Below are 17,732 nucleotides of genomic sequence, written 5' to 3'. Positions count from 1 at the left end.
AACTCCTATTAGCCCCAGGCAGCATGGCCAATGAACAGGGAAGATGGGAAATAGCAACATGGAGGGGTGTGTGTGTCATACCTTTTTGGCACATCATGTTCCCTTTGAACTACCCTCTAATCTAAATTCTCTCCCTCCCACCCTCCGCCCTGGCATCATTGGAGATGCATTTTCAGACAGCCTTAAAAATCCCAACCCAAAAATCCTCATTTTGCCCACTCTGCAGTACCGGTTCTCATACGCTGAGATCAGTCTAATTGAAATGGTCATCTGCAGGTTTGAACAATTCGCTCTGTCTTTCCCAAGTCATTAATGAATATGGTAAAAAGTGCAGGTCCTAATTTCAATCCTCGGGGCTCTTTTGTGTCCTAGAAATTTTAAATCAATTAAAATTAAATTAATGCTAAGACTAAAGCTAATCTACATTTAATGGGCACCCCATTAATAATATTATACCTTAATGATCGTCACCTTTATCATACATTAGCACAGATTTCATGAGGGCACCAAGATTCTATTTTTCTCAGGGTGGTAAATGTCTTGAAGCTTTGACACTTCTTAATTTTAAAAGCCGTTTAATAACATCTGTTAGTTGTCCTTTCCTTCCACTGCTGCCATTAACCGTCTACATAGCTTTTTGCAGTCTGATGGGACCGAAATTCGGAAACTGTAATGTGAATGAGTGGGAGCGGATGTGATGGGGAGTTACGCTGCAATCCTAACCCCAGTTATCTGGGAGTAAGCCCCACTGAATTAAATGGGACTTACGTCTGGGTAAGAACGATTACAGCCTTAGCTAATTCTTTTCTATCAGATGAGCATATCTTCACCCACCTAGTCCAAGTGTGGGTGCAACACCAATGGTTGTGGATTCTCACAAGATTCCACCCCACTGGCACATTCAGGCACTCCACAGGCAGCACAAAGGAATATTGCAAGCCGTGGTGTAGCGTGGGTTGCCAGTGCCCGGGGCCACACAGAGGGGTGGGTGGGATGGTGTGAAACAGATGGAATACACATGCACATTAAAGTGTCTAATGGCGAGAGCCAGCGTGGTGTAATGGTTAAGAGCGGTGGACTCGTAATCTGGTGAACCGGGTTTGTGTCTCTGCTCCTCCACATGCAGCTGCTGGGTGACCTTGGGCTAGTCACACTTCTTTGAAGTCTCTCTGCCCCACTCACTACACAGACTGTTTGTTGTGGGGGAGGAAGGGAAAGGAGAATGTTACCGCTTTGAGACTCCTTAGGGTAGTGATAAAGCAGGATATCAAATCCAAACTCCTCCTCTTCTTTAAAAACAAACAAACAAAAACACACACAAAAAAACCCCTTGTCTAATGGCATTCAGGGGATCGCAGCCACTGAGATAAAAATAGAAGAGTCGTTCTGCTGTCTGGAGAGGTTACTTCTTTGGTTGCATGGAGAAGCCATTTTCAATGGCCCCCAGGAACGGAAGTGCACAGCTGTATTGAGGCAGCCCCAGGTTGTGAAATTTTGTACCCCTAACAATTTTGCCCCTGGGGCAACTGCCCCTTTGGACCCCCACGCTATGCCACTGATCGTAAAGGATGGGAGATCCATGCATGCATAGTGTCATCTAATTCTATCCCTCTGCACCATACAACTTCAGATAGAGCCAAAGCTATTTGCATGGTGTGTCTCTAGGGAGAGATGGATCTGAGAGGTCCTCGCACACCAATTTTCTGCAATTGTCTCTTGGGCAGCCTCTGGGCGTCCAAGCACGTGCCTGCATGGAGGAAAGGAATCAGGGCTTGCATTGAGCCAGCTTGTGTCTATATTCAGTGGCAAAGTTTTTATCGGTGGTTGCAAGAACCAATGATCCCTATATTCTGAACGAAATGCTTGTTTAATCTGGAGGTAGGCTGTATGAATTGTGCATTGCTTTGTAATGATTTGTTGGGTCTCTGGACCGTAATAAAGGGAAAAAATATATTCAGAAGGGATATACTCCTCAGAGTGTGGAACTGGGTTGGCCAAAAAACAGGTGCTCTCAATGAATACTTACATGTGCACAAGAGAAGAGAGTGGGAAATCTCTGGCATTTCCTTTCACCTCTTTGGAGATATTTATAAAGCTACATTTTTGTTTTAAATGTTGCAAGGGCCTCTTTTGGAAACACCACACACATTAGGTATGCCATGTTTATGCTTCCTTGAGTTCTTTCAACAGGTTCGCTCTATCAAACTGACACATTGATGTGCCTTTCTCATGCTTAACTCACTCCTCTTTCTTCTCTCCTTTACATGGCCCACAGTGTTCCATGCACAAAAATATTGATATGTTTTCCTTTGAAAAAGCTCGTGTCTGGCATCCCAACGTCCCATTGTTGAATTATAGATAGTTTATGGATTTTCCTGGCATCTCACCTCAGGCTGTGATCTTGTCTGTTCTCGCACAAAGTTAAACACCGTTGTTACTTACTATTTGACTTATTTGCCAGCTGTTGCTCAGCCGCATAACGTTGGGAAGTGGTGGGGGAGTATTTGGATAAAATATTTCCAAGGGCAACCGAGGTACAGTAGGAAAACACACTAGATGTTTTGCTTGACGTTGCAATCCTATACTCGGATCTGTACACAGTTACTGGGAACATATGATCGCAGCCTCAGTCTTTTATCCTCCACCAGATCATTTGCTCTAGCTGTAAGAAGGGGTGGAAGGATCTGCCAATTTCAGTTATCCCTGTTTTTCACCATTCAGTGTTAAATTCAGTTCTCTACATTGCTGTAGCAATTTGGATTAATTGTTTTTTTTAAAGTGTCCTCACAGAAATGCATCCGCGTTTCAGTGTGAATTTCTCCCAACATGGAGGGAGGGCAGTTTTGACTAATGCACACACCTACCCCTGATTTGTGTTTCTGTATGTTGTTTCCCATGGACTGCAAGAAGATCAAACCTATCCATTCTTAAGGAAATCAGCCCTGAGTGCTCACTGGAAGGACAGATTGTGAAGCTGAGGCTCCAATACTTTGGCCACCTCATGAGAAGAGAAGACTTCCTAGAAAAGACCCTGATGTTGGGAAAGATGGAGGGCATAAGGAGAAGGGGACGACAGAGGACGAGATGGTTGGATAGTGTTCTCGAAGCTACCAGCATGAGTTTGACCAAACTGCGGGAGGCAGTGGAAGACAGGAGTGCCTAGCGTGCTCTGGTCCATGGGGTCACGAAGAGTCGGACACGACTAAACGACTAAACAACAAACAATGTTGTTTTCACTAATCTATTCTTTTTAATTCACACTTTCCCCTATTACAGTCATACCTCGGGTTACAGACACTTCAGGTTGTGAGATTTCAGGTTGCGCACTGTGCCGAACCCAGTAGTACTGGAACAAGTTGCTTCCCGGTTTCGGCACTTGCGCATGTGCAGATACACCGAATCGTGACCCGTGTGTGCACAGATGCAGCTCTGTGGGTTGTGGACGTTGCGGGTTGCAAACGTGCTTCCCGCACGGATCACATTCGCAACCCGAGCGTCCACCATATAGGCATTTTGGTAAACATTTGCTGTTTGGAAAACTGCACCATAAAATCCAGGTAAGTGCAATTTTTGAAGGATGCATCTGTTTCAGTTCACATATTGTTCCAGAAAGTGCAAATTCAATAGGGCAATGGAAGAGAGAGGGCAATGGGTCTCCCTGAAGCCAACTCCGAGAAAGGGCAATGCTTCTACTTCTTGGAAATGATATATAATGAGATGAAAAAGATGTTGAAATATACATTTATTAAGAAACCAGAAGCATTTTTACTTGGCATTGTAGGAGATGATATAAATAGGATTGTAAATTGTTTTTATATGCAATGATGGCAGCAAGAATATTATTGGCACAAAAATGGAAACAAGAAGAATTACCGACGAAAGAAGAATGGAGGATGAAACTGATGGACTATGCAGAGCTAGATAAACTAACAGGAAGGATTCGAAACCTGCGGGACCAGAGATTCTCAGAAGACTGGAGTAAATATACGAACTATTTGAAAAGTAATTGTAATGAACAGATTACACTAGTAGGATCGCAAGAAGTTTTGTAAGGAGGATTATTTGAAATATTGCAAAAAAAAAAAGACTATGAAGAGAATTATTAGTTATTGATAATTAAGAGTAATAGAAAAACTAGGAAATGCAGAATAAGTGATAAAAAACGGAAAATCACCAGAGGAGCTGATGGAAGTCACAAAATATTGTATAAGCTAAGAAATTATGTTATATGAATGTTGGAAATGATATATTAAAAAACCATATATATATATATATATATATATATATATATATATATATATGGAAAGGGCAATGCTTCGTGAGCGCAGTTTGGCATCTTGTAGGTTAAAATGGGTGCCCAGCAAAGGGTGAGGGGGCATGGTTGCTGCTTGGTTGCTCAGTGCTGGCTCAACTCTTGACTTCTGATTCTTCCTCTTGGCTCACCTCTGGCAGCTGCCAACAGCTTAACCTTTGCCAGAACATGAAAGACCTACGTATTTATATATAATATATTCAAGGTTTAGAAAACAATACCTAAATTGTGTGGTTCCTTTCAGAGAGAGATTTTTTATTTTTGCTTTATTCATGAATTCAGAGAGAGAGAAAGATAAAGAGAGGGAGGGAAGGAAAGAAAGAGGCTACTTCTATTGCCTCAGATTAATTAATTAAAAATCTGGCACTGCAAAGAATAGGATGGAAATTAGAGACACAAATAAATAGGCCACAAATAGCAATGTTTTGATCCTGCAAATCAGTGAATCACCAAAACCTTCCTTACGGTTCACCCATGAAGCATTCATTCCAGAATGAGCACCTGCAATTCAGAAGCCCTTGTGAGAAGAAATTTGCTAGATGGGGGGGGGGATTATTATTATTATTTTTTAAAGGAGTCCTTGGTTTCAGTGGGATCTGAATTCTCATCCATTTAAAATGGCAATGTCTTGGGGCTTTCCTCCTTACAGCACTGAAGAGAAAATAGAAAAATGTCTGTGAGAGAAAATGAGCCGCTCATATTATTGCATTTGCATATGAGGGAAATGTTAATACCCTATTATCTCCTCTTCCCTCTGAATCTGTGGAAATTCCATAAATCAGATTACTTTCTCTAATCTGTGTTAGCAGGAGGCTTTAAGGAAAATAGATAAAACAAGGGTCTTAAAGTACATCCTTCGTGTGGTCCTGAATTCTTAAAGCAAGTGCTCTCCAGCCAGCGATCAACTCAGTGAAAACTTGACAGAATATATATATATATATATATATATATATATATACGCATGCTCTTAGCAATCAAATGAACGTATCAGAGATTTTTGTAATCTGCAAGCACTTCAAATCTGTACAAAGGGATTAATGTCTTTATTTTTATGGACTTCGTCGAAACCAAGGGAGCTTCTTTTAATATTCCCAAACACTCCTTCTTCCTTCCTTTTCCCCAATTACTTGCTCAACTTTGACAATCTGTGTCACAACCAGCTATAACTGCTACTTCGATGGTCTTCGAAAATGATTAAATAATACTTGTGGGGGGAAATGTAAATTGCGATTTGATAAAGGCATTGTCCTCTGTTTTCATTTCTTCTTTCAGATACAGGGAAATGGACACGCATTGTAAGCGGAGGGAAGATCAAACTCTTAAATCTACAATTTTCTTGTCATCTCTCGCACAAATGAATCTTAGAAACATATTAGTCATCTGACTCATCCGGCTTCCCTCCTTGGGAAGAGGAGGGAAGCTTTTATCAACATATTTGTCTTTCTAAAAAGGAATGTTTGCCATTTTAAATGTGGTTTTTAGAAAACAGAAGTTTTGAATAGATTCATAGTTGGTGGTACTGAACTCCTCCCTGAATGCACACAATGGAATGTAAAATTCATTTTAAAAAATTAACAGTGCAAAACATTTCCCCCCAACTTTATTGGCAGAAAGGGTATGTCGATTATGGCCACCTTTGTGGTGTCTGTTCAGAACCTCTGGCCTTGCTCTTGTACTTTGAAATTTGACTTCTGGGCTCTGTGCTTGCATGTCAGCTGAATATGTGGCATAACTGTGAAGAGAATGTGTCCCCTTCAAGTTCTGTTTTATTTATTTTTAAAAATCAAACCTTATTTCCTTTAAGCATGTTACTAGCAGCCTTTGCCCAGGGAAAAGCTTAATTTGGCATGCAGAACATGACCTGTTTTATCAGGCACAGTTAAATACAATGAATAATCCGTTTTTTAAAAGTGTGATTGTTCTTTTCTTACCCTCATTTCTGACTTACTCTGCCTTGAGCATAATACAATATCATAATTATTGTTAACAGCAAAGTCAGGATTTTCCAAAACACAGCTTTGGCACTTCTGAGCTTCAGACTTTTTACAATATTAATTAAGACTTTCATCTGTAACCTCCTGGGTTCAGGTCTCTTGCTCTGACTGAAACTAGGTTAGCAGTAATGAAATTTTGGTCGGTAATTTCATCTTTGAAGCATCCCGGCTTTTTAATAAAGCAGTGATTCACCAATGGTGGGTTGAGAAGGAACAGTCAGGCACATACAGCTTTATCAGTCTAACCCAGGATTCTAGTGCTCCTGGGGAAAGAATGCAAGCCCTTGGAGTATACAGAGGAACAAGGTAGAAACCAGGTGCTAGGGGGTGGAAGCGGGTGGCGCTGTGGTCTAAACCACTGAGCCTCTTGGGCTTGCTGATCAGAAGGTTGGCGGTTCGAATCCCCATGACTGGGTGAGCTCCCATTGCTCTGTCCCAGCTCCTGCCAACCTAGCAGTTCGAAAGCACACCAGTGCAAGTAGATCAATAGATACCACTGCGGTGGGAAGGTAAACAGCATTTCTGTGCGTTCTGGTTTACATCACGGTGTTCTGTTGCACCAGAAGTGGTTTAGTCAGGCTGGTCACATGACCTGGAAAGCTGTCTGTGGACAAACGCTGGCTCCCTCGACCTGAAAGCGAGATGAGCGCCGCAACCCCATAGTCACCTTTGACTGGACAAAGGGATCTTCTGAACACAGGACAGAAGAACCCTGTTCATATTGTCCATAAATATTCTCCTGAGAAGACCAGCAGAATGTGTTAAAGAATAAATTAGATTGAAAACAGAGATTAAAAAATTTAATTTGCTTGGCAATATTATTTTATACTTGTGGGCAAGGTTGATAACTCATTAATTTGCTGTTTTACATTCTATTGACTATTTTTTTAAAAAAAAATTGTATTCTGTGTTGTGCACTGCTTTGGCTAAAATGTGTCATAAAAATACATTTTACCTTACTAAGATGTGAAGGGGAGGCTGCTTGCTTGCTTGCTTGTTTTTTTAAAAAAATATGTAATGTTCTTAGCTTTTTTCTGTAGTTGTTGATTCCATTTCCTTTTAATTTTGAGACAGCGGAATGAACATTCTGATGTGCATGTTTAAGACAGCATTCTGCACCTCAAGCAGAAAACACAGCTTGACCTTTGCACTGGCATTCAAGACAGCCGATATAGATGCAAAATACGACGCAATGCCTCATTTAAAAAGAAAGTCTTCAATTATGAGTGCATGGTGATATAAGTGTCCGTGTCTGGACCTGGCTTAGTTACCCACTGGGGTGTTTTTGCATCCAGATAGGTCCAGATTTTATGACTGAGACATTGAAAACTCATCGCCAGAATGATTTTCATTCCCATAATGAGATGCTGTAATTATCACTTGGCCAAAACTAATTCTCACTGGTGAACCAATTAAGACCATGTTTAATCGACTCATATGTGAACCTGTGCCTGGTAGAATATTTCATACGGTAAATCCCAGCCACATGGTACACTGTTGACAAGCATCGTGATGTAGAGAGTCACCATATGGAAGCCTTTGGCAACAGTTGCATGGGAGCTTTGTAGCACAATCCTAGCCTACTGTACTTACAAGTCAGTCCTGTTGTGTTCAGTGGAGCTTATGCCCAGGTAAGGTAAAGTTAAAGGGGCCCCTGACCATTAGGTCCAGTCGTGACCAACTCTGGGGTTGCGGTGCTCATCTCACTTTACTGGCTGAGGGAGCCGGTGTGCAGCTTCCGGGTCATGTGGCCAGCATGACTAAGCCGCTTCTGGCAAACCAGAGCAGCGCACGGAAACGCCGTTTACCTTCCCGCCGGAGCGGTACCTATTTATCTACTTGCACTTTGACGTGCTTTCGAACTGCTAGGGTGGCAGGAGCAGGGACCGAGCAACAGGAGCTCACCCCGTCATGGGGATTCGAACCGCCGACCGTCTGATCGGCAAGCCCTAGGCTTTGTGGTTTAACCCACAGCTCCACCCGCGTCCCTTTAGGGATGGACAAATTTGCCAATCACAGTTTCTCATTTTCCCCATTCTTAAGTTCAGTTCACCACATTTCCATTCCACCTCAGTTTGTTTTTTGTAACTAATATACAATTTCCTCACCGAAATTCATCCACATTCAGCATGCATTTCTCCTCAAAGGCAATTTTTAAGCATTTCCCCACTAATATAATGTGTTTCTTTATGCTACTTTCACCAATACATTGATTTATATGCACACTTTCCCCTAACACAGTTTTGTAGACATCATTGGGTTGGAGAAAGCATGTTCTCCCTCATGGAGAGCACGTGTTGCGGTGGGGGCTGACAAGACACCTCACTGTTGCTGGGCAAAAGAGTTTGGCCATCTTTAAGCAGGGGCGGGCTATTACTGGGGAGATTTATATGTTGCCATTTAATTGATTGACAGCCCTATTTGTTAAATACAATGCACGCAGTGACGAACTTCCTCTTTTCGCTGCGTGCTTCGGATCACCTGCCCTCCCTCCCTAATTTAGGGCTGTTGCGTTTGACCTTGCTATGCCTGTCATGGGGTCGTCTGCTTTGGGGCAGGGGCCTGGTAGGAATTTTGTCCATTTGGCTGATTGGCTGGTGCCATTTGGTTTTTGCCTACTGTGTAGCAAATTGTCACAACTTGTAAGGTTGCGGTTAGGCATTGGTTTAGGAATTGGTTGGTGGAGGGGTATGGATTTGGCTGCGCCTGCCCCTCCAAAATGCTGCTGCTGCAAGGGTTTTCCGTTAAAGGAACCCAGGGGCTCACCATGCTTTTGTCTGAACCCCCTGGCAAGGGGCTAGGGCCACGCAAGAGCCCCTGGGAGCATTCTGGGGAGAGGTGAGGCATGGTTCCCAGTCCCGTCTCTCTCCCCAGGTGACTTACCCTTTCTGACTTCGCAGGGGGTGCAAATGTCAGAGCTGTCCCCGTGCGGGTTCAGTTAGTTGCTACCAATGCCTAAGCAACCACTCACATTGCTGTATTTTTTAATAAAGTTGTGACTAAAATTACGCCAAAACCTTAAACAAAAATCAAGTGTCATTGTGTTCTTATTTGGGGTGTCTTGGGGACCTCGACGCGCAAAGCCATTTCTGAGCTTAGGGAAGAGAGGGGGTTGCGGGCTAACCCCTCCCACACACGCGGGGGCTGGCCTTTTGCCCCCGCGAGAACAGGGAATCCCCGGGCGTGCCTTCGACCCTGCCCGCCAATCGTCGGGCTGGGGAGGCGGGGCCTAGCATATTTAAGGCCAGGCACGCCCGGGGACCGCCCTCTTTCCCCTTTCCAGCTGAGCGGTTTTTTCCCATCCCACCCACCCTTTAGGCTTAGCTAGCCATGACCTTGCTATGGACTCTGGTTGGTCGCCGCAAGGGGCCTGGTAGGAATTTTTCCAATTTGGCGCACTTCTAGCCTTTTGGTTTTTTCGCCTACCTCGTAGCAAACGTCACAACTTACGCGGTATTGGTGGTTAGGCATTGGCAGGGGGTTGAATTGTTATGCAAATGAATGGGGGGAAGGAAGCACCATCAGCTTCCCCCAATGAAAAGGGTAGTCCGGTAGAGGACTCCGGGGGGCGTTGCCTTGTCCGAAACCTAGGGAGGTAAGGGCCTCCGGCACGCCCCCGAGCGGTGACACCCGTGGGATCCTAGTTGGCGTACTTCAACAGGACTCCCACGGCTTGTGGATAACCCTTCCCGGTCTCCATGCCGGGTAGTCGATAGGAGCCAATGCCTAAGGCCAATACCTTTCAATTCTGCAATCAATAAAGTTGTGGCCTTTTTATGCCCATTAACCTTAAATAATGTGTCCAGTGTCTTCATTTCACATGGGGGAGGGGACTTGCCACGCAACTGCATTGCAACATTCAGAGGCGTGTGAATTTTAAAGCCTAGTTGCATTTTGGTGCATGAGCTCTTTGGGGCAGTTAGAATCAGGAAGGGTGGTACGAAAGGGTGAGCAAAGCTGAATTTGCCCCCTGTCCCCTGTACTGTAAGGGGGTATAGGATTGCAGCCTTAATGTTTGTGTTTTCACTGCAGCATTTGGTCTGGAATAGCAATTTGGAGACAATTACCAGCTTGCCATAAAAGGGCATGCTGTGCCACACTCTGCATTGTCCGACTGCCGCTGTTCTCTCTGCATCCTCAAATTTGTCGGCCTCTGTCTTTCTGATAATGGAGTGACAGAATCGCAAGCATGGTATTTTCAAGGCTCTGTTGCCATGACAATAAAGGGGGGGATTCTCTGCAATCTTATGAAAATATTATGAATTGGAAGTGCAAGTGCCTCCTTGGAAATGTAGGTTATTTAAATTTCAATGGCCCAGTTAATATGTTAACGTTGCATTGCTAAAACTGTGTCCATGTGGCTTGAAACTGTGCAACACCGGTGACCTGTGAGCAAGGTGAGTTTCTTCTCAGGCCACTACTGTGATTCTCAAAAATTGCTACAGGAAGAAAGGATGGACATGACTCAGCCGGTCGAAAGAGTTCGTCTGTAAAGATCTTAGTAGACTATAAGTGGACACATTTCACACACTGTAATGGAAAATTATTGTTATGTATTGAGTTGAATAGGATCCAAAATGCAGCAGTCTGATTGGTCCTAGAACAATAGGATCCAAAATGCAGCAGTCTGATTGGTCCTAGAACAATAGGATTCAGAATGCAGCAGTCTGATTGGTCCTAGAACAATGCAGCAATATGATTGGTCAGCAGGAGCCACCCAATCTGGCTCCAGATGGAAGTGAATCCACAACCTGATTGGCCTACAGGAGAATTCCAGAATTAGCCAATCACGTGCAGCCCATTGTGTAAAGCAGATACTTTGAGGGGACTTTCATTCCTCCTCACCACTATGAGCTGAATAAAGAGCATGAAATCCACTCTTGACTCTGAGTATATTTCAATTATGATGCTCTTCCAGCTTACTTGATTTCAAGGCTTGTCATACCAAAATGACAATCTAATAGCTCCAATTAATATCAGGACCGTTAAAGTAAAACACAAGGGCTAGGCTGCAATACTAAACCAACTTACCTGTATGAAGTCATATAGGTAAAAGTGTACTCAAGACCATCTGAGCAGACAGGTACGGTGTACTATTGAATTATACAGTGCATGTGCTTCTCCAGTGCTTATATTATAGAGACATTCGTATTAGCCTCATCTCCTCACTCCTCCATAAGTACCCAGGGTACATGGCGCTGTGGTCTAAACCACTCAGCCTCTTGGGCTTGCCAATCAGAAGGTTGGCAGTTTGAATCCACACAATGGGGCGAGCTCATGTTGCTCTGTCCCAGCTCCTGACAATCTAGCAGTTCAAAAGCACACCAGCGCAAGTAGATAAATAGGTACCCCTGTGGCGGGAAGGTAAATGGTGTTTCTGTGCACTGTAGTTTCCATCATGGTGTTTCCGTTGTGCCAGAAGCGGTTTGGTCATGCTGGCCACATGATCTGGAAAGCTGTCTGTGGACAAACACCGACTCCCTCGGCCTGAAAGCAAGATGAGAGCTGCACCCCATAGCCGCCTTTGACTGGACTTAACCGCCCAGGGGTTCTTTACCTTAACATACCCAGGGCGCACAGGACAATTCTACACCTCCCTGCTGCTTTCAGATAACAACCCTGCTACAACATGCAATGTTGCCAGGTTAACCATATCAGTATTCAAAATTTGTTGGTTGGTGACCTGCGCCACAAACTAGATTTAATGAACACTCCTATCAGAGTGTTTTGTAAATTGATAGTCATAGCCTTTTATATACTAACCTTTTATGATCTTCCACATCCGTTTAATGCTCCTAACCCTTCTTTTAGATTTTTAAAGCTTCTTTTAGACTCTTATAGTCTTTTATATATACCTTCTGTTTTAATAATTTTAGCTTTCCAAAAAGGTTTTACAGATTTTAAATGATTGTACCCCACCTTACTTATGCTGGTCTATGACCGTAATAAAGATTTGATTGATGATTGATTGAGTTATAGTTATTATGCCATAATTCAACACCATAAAATCCAACCCATGCAAGAATATCTTCCAGAAAAAATATTCAGGCTCTGGCTTTGGCAAATATGGAGTGGGGGGGAGGTAGGATGGGCTATTCGAAAGCCTCTCAATGTGCCCTGACAGCACAAACTTAACAGAGAGATGGTGTAATCTAGGGCAGGAATGGTAGGCATGTGCCCCTTCAGATGTTGAACTTCAAGTCCCATCATTCCCAGCCAGCAAGGTCCGTGAGAAGGGATGGTGGCAATTGTAGTCCAATAACTTCTGCAGGGCCACAGGTGACCCACCCCTGATCTAGAGACCTTACGCATCACACTGGATCACAAGAGCTTAAACCCCCAAAGTCCACAAATTCCCGTGTTTTCACTCTTGCACTTGCCTCTTCTCCATTCTACATGGTTCAGGAGGAGCCCCCAAGCCTCTTGAGAGCCTTTCTGGATTCATAGCAGGAGGCAGGAGAAGGGTGTGCCTAGGTAACTCTTCTCCTTTGGACTTCCATTAAGTTAGTTCATTTTAGGATCCAAGTCTTTCGTAAGTTCAACATCATAAGACACTCCCTTTTCTAAACAAAATAAAAATAAAAAATCCTTCCAGTAGCACCTTAGAGACCAACTAAGTTTGTTATTGGTATGAGCTTTCGTGTGCATGCACACTTCTTCAGATACACCGAAACAGAAGTCACCAGACCCTTATATATAGTGAGAGGGTGGGGAGGGGTATTACTCAGAAGGGTGGTGGGAATGGGTGATTGGCTGATAGGTGTGGTAAACCTGTTGATGACTGTTAACGACTGCAATTGGTCTTACCAGAAAAAGCAAGTGTGAGATGTCTAAAAATAGCTTATATCATGTATAATGAGATAAGAATCCAATGTCTCTATTCAGACCAGGTCTCTCCATGGTTTTAAGTTTGGTAATAAGTTGCAATTCAGCAACTTCTCTTTCCAGTCTATTTCTGAAATTCTTTTGTAATAAGACAGCTACTTTCAGATCTTGTATAGAATGTCCTGGGATATTGAAGTGTTCTCCTACTGGTTTCTCTGTCTTGTGATTCCTGATATCGGATTTATGTCCATTTATCCTTTGGCGTAGGGTTTGGCCTGTTTCTAAAAACATGGAATCCTTCCTCAAGTCAGCATTATTTTGGACATCTGATCTCTGGAGTCCCTCATAGATTTTTAGATAAGGGTTGATAACTCTTGGAGGAAGAAATTCCAGGTGGTGGGAGAGACAATATCAAGACAAGTCCAGTGACAAAAATAAGGGACAGAGTGAAATAACTCATGGTGAACCCAGTAGAGGGGGTCGAAAGCAATTTTTTCCTTTACCTAAAATCTACAGCTTTGGAAATTCATTTGCTACTCACCACATCCAAACAAGCAAACAAACAAACAAACATGAAGTAAGACGACTCTGAACCCACCCAAGCCTGTTTCCCCCCGATATGTTGGCAACCGCAGCCTACATTTGTGGCCCCAATTTTCTTTAAATGGAGTAGAAAGAGAAAGAGTCTCCCTACACAGCTCCTAATAGCCTAACCTTCCTCTATCACAGCCACTAGGCTTGCTAATGATATCTATCTAGCTGTCCATTATTTCAGTAAGGCTTTTTAATGCTCTGTTGCATTTCAAGTTCCGTCCCACTGAATAGTTGTATTTCAGTTTATTTTGCCTGAGCTACATTTGCTTGCATTTTTAAAGGATGAGCGATTCTCAATTTGTTACTTCCAGTACATATTTAAATTATGGTCCATTTAGTTCTCATTGCGCATATATATATATATATATATATATATATATATATATATATATATATTCAGTGCCACACAAATGGTTCTGTACCTTTTGAGAACATTCTTAATTGTTTCTTTCTCCCCGACTAATTATAATTTTAACAGAGGCACTCTGCATCATTGATCCTCCGCAAATGTCACTGCTCACTTCGCGGGCTCTGAATTAGGACGACAGACTTCTAAGATGCCCTAAATCAGTTCCTTCTTCCAGATCCAGCTCAGGGGTATTACAGGAGTCTGTGTGTCTAAGAAGATGACAAGTGCAGAAAAGTTTATGTGAGCTCGGGAACTTGATTCCACCATCTCCTTGCACATCACCTTTCGGCCCTCTAAGCAGAGAGCCAGTATGCCCTGCTGCCACTTAATCACTGTGTTAAAGTGATGAAATATACAGCTAGCTTGGGAATCACAGGTGAAGCCTCTTTCCTGAGTTGAACAACTCCACAGCAGGCTAATAATAATAATAATTTATTATTTATACCTCACCCATCTGGCTGGGTTTCCCCAGCCACTCTGGGAGGCTCCCAACAGAATATTAAAAACACGCTAAAATATCAGACATTAAAATCTTCTCTAAATAGGGCTGTCTTCAGGTGTCTTCTGAAAGTCAGATAGTTTATTTCCTTGACATCTGGTGGGAGGGTGTTCCACAGGGCGGCACTGGCAGAGGAAGAGGGGGTGGGGGGAGCACACCACCCCTGGCACCACAATCCTGGTAGGGTGCCATCGCGGCTGCCTCCCCGCGCTGGGCACCACACTGCTACAGGGGGCGAGCCACAGCCCTGGGACACGTGCCACGCCCCCGGGATGTGCACCACACCCCTGTGGGCAGTGTGCCTAGCCTCCGGGGTGCACGTCATGCCCCCAGGACACGCGCCAGCCACACCCCCGCCTGCTCTCTGCCCCCGGAGAGTGCTGCCTTCAGATGTCTTCCAAAAGTCAGATAGTTGTTTGTTTCCTTGACATCTGAAGGGAGGGCGTTCCACAGGGCGGGTGCCACTACCGAGAAGGCCCTCTGCCTGGTTCCCTGTAACCTCACTTCTTGCAGCGAGGGAACCGCCAGAAGGCCCTCAGAACTGGACCTCAGTGTCCGGGCAGAACAATGGGGGTGGAGACAATACAGCTTCATGACCTTGTGGAAGATTAATTTTAGATGATGATGATGATTTAAAGGTATTAGAAACTTGCTCTGGAAGTTCTTACGCAACTCCCTTATCGCTTTTCACCTGAAGCTTAGGGTAATTGTTCAATCACTATACTTGGGCATTAAAGTTGATGGTTTATATCCAAGACACAGGCACACAGCTTCACACAAGCCCATAAAGAAGCTGCAAAAGTGACTTTTATTATCTCCCAAAATAGGACAGTGATGGTGATAACTAAAAAAAGAGGCCTGCTGGATTAGCTCGATGGCCCATCTAGTCCAACTTTCTGTTCTCACAATGGCCTATGGGAAACCAGCGAGATGGATTTGAGTTGAAGCCAACAAGATTGGTAGCCAACATTGCTTCCTGTGGGAGAACATTCCATAGACTAACTGTGGGATTCATGAAAAAGTACTCCCTCCACCGTCCTCAGTCTTGCAATATTCAGCTTCACTGGATGTTCATGAGTTCTAGTGTTATGAGAGAAGGATAAGAACTTTTCTCTATCTGTTAAGTTGTGGGTGGACATATCAGACGACACAGCGCTTCTTCAAACAGCTCTTGTTTATTCACAGGCCAGGACAGAACTGAACTGAAGGGTTCAGCCAGCCTGCTTATATAGAGCTCCAGTACAACGTTACTGTAACAACTTTCTAAAACTATCCAATCACTGATCGTCACTTTCAATCCCTTATTTGCATAACTATCTACAGTATCCCCCTGCTGGCCCAGGGTGAGAACTTCAGTACATAACACTATCCACTTCCACCAGTCAGACCCCAGATCCAAATACGAAAACTGGGGCACAAGACTGTGAGAACAGCCTTGGCCTACTGTGGGAACAGTGAACACCTTCTGTTCTTATGCCTTAATTCTGGTTTTTAATTTTAATTTTAAGAGTTTGAGGACCCCCGCTGACAGTTGCAGCTTGGCACCAGCATACAGGTAGCTTCTCTCTCTTATTTATTGTTCAAATTACCTCAGGCCCCCCACTGAAGTTCCTGAACGAAAAAGAATATCGTAGTCTCTAACTGACAACTTCATTTTCTGCTTTAGAATACTTCATTTGTCTGGAGCCAAAGGCACCTCATAAGTGTGTGCAATTTCAACTGTTTTCAACCTCAGCGCTCAAAAATCTTCCTTTTTGTCAGGCCCATAACCAAATCTCAAAGACAGCCTCTTTTTGATTTAATATTGTATCAGAAGTCCTTCCATTTAGGCGGCACAAGTATTCCTAAATGGGCCTATCTGAAAAGCACATTTTGACAATAGATTGATCCCAATTGCATTTTAAATTGTTGGGTTAGGTGATGTAGGCTTAAAAATTAAAAAGACTCTCATTGCATGCTCACCAAATAGAGTTCAGTGCTTCAGGCATTTTAGCTTGTCTGAAAATGGTATCTGTTTGCTGAATGCTTTTCATAATAGAATGCTGAGTCGTGGTAACACAAAAGGAAAGGAAACATATGGAGAACAATAAAAAAACAAAAGTTCATAATAAGATCAAAGCATTTTTTGCAAAAAGCTTCCACCTCACAGAAGGGAAATATTATGTAAAGCCTGACCTCTTTTTCATTCCGTGCATATTTTGTTTTGTTTCGTGTGGCAGTTTATTAGCAGCTTTTTAATTTTTAGACAATTTGCTGTGAAACTTTTGAAACAATTACCATGCCATCAAATCGAAGTGTGCTGTTATCTCTTTTCTCTCTTTCCTTGTGTTTAATTTCTTTTCTTGGCTGGACAAATTATCCGCTGGTCCCCTGAAGCCAACTATAATAATTTTCACTGACTGTCGTAATGGGGCCAAAACTGATTAAATGGAGGCTACCCTCTTTCTCAACTCAGCCAAAAAGCTGCCTTTCAGAGGCCTCCCCCCCACCCCCACCTTTCAGTAAATGAGAATTTTGTGATCTGAGCTTTGTCTTCCTGTCAAAAGCTATACGGGCAGAATAATTATCTTCAGAGCTGCTAATGGATGCTTGGGTCAAGACACCGACTTGAAACAGCTACAGTGGAAAGTGTGTCTGAGGAGAAAGAATCTTTGTATCTATTTAATCTTGTTTGGAAGGTTAGCTACTTAGTATGATAAAGGATTGCAGTGTGTACAAAGCAGATATGTTAAGGACCAAGACCTTCTACATAAATGGGGCTGCTGAGAAAGGGGGGAAAATGGGAAAAGATGCAGTGCAACCCTACACAGGTCTATCAAGAAATAAATCCCAATGAGTTAAGGACTGCAGCCTTCAGCTCATTGCGTGTTAGGAAGACATTTTGGTGCCTAGTTCTTTATTTATTTTAGGTTGAATCAATATAGTTCAGCGGGTCTACCCCAAATGAGATGAAGTCTGGATCCAACCTTTTATGTATTTATTTCTGATTTACATATTATTTCCCATCACATATCTGGAGCTCAGAGCTATAATGAGAGCTGTTGCTTCAGCAAGGAGAGACTGAGCAGTTCCATCCCTTCCTGTCTCTCAATCAGGCCC

This window comes from Podarcis filfolensis (assembly GCF_964270895.1).
Source record: "Podarcis filfolensis genome assembly, chromosome: 10".
Taxonomy (NCBI): domain Eukaryota; kingdom Metazoa; phylum Chordata; class Lepidosauria; order Squamata; family Lacertidae; genus Podarcis; species Podarcis filfolensis.
The sequence above is the reverse complement of the archived record's forward strand: the minus strand, read 5'-3'. Positions refer to the sequence as shown.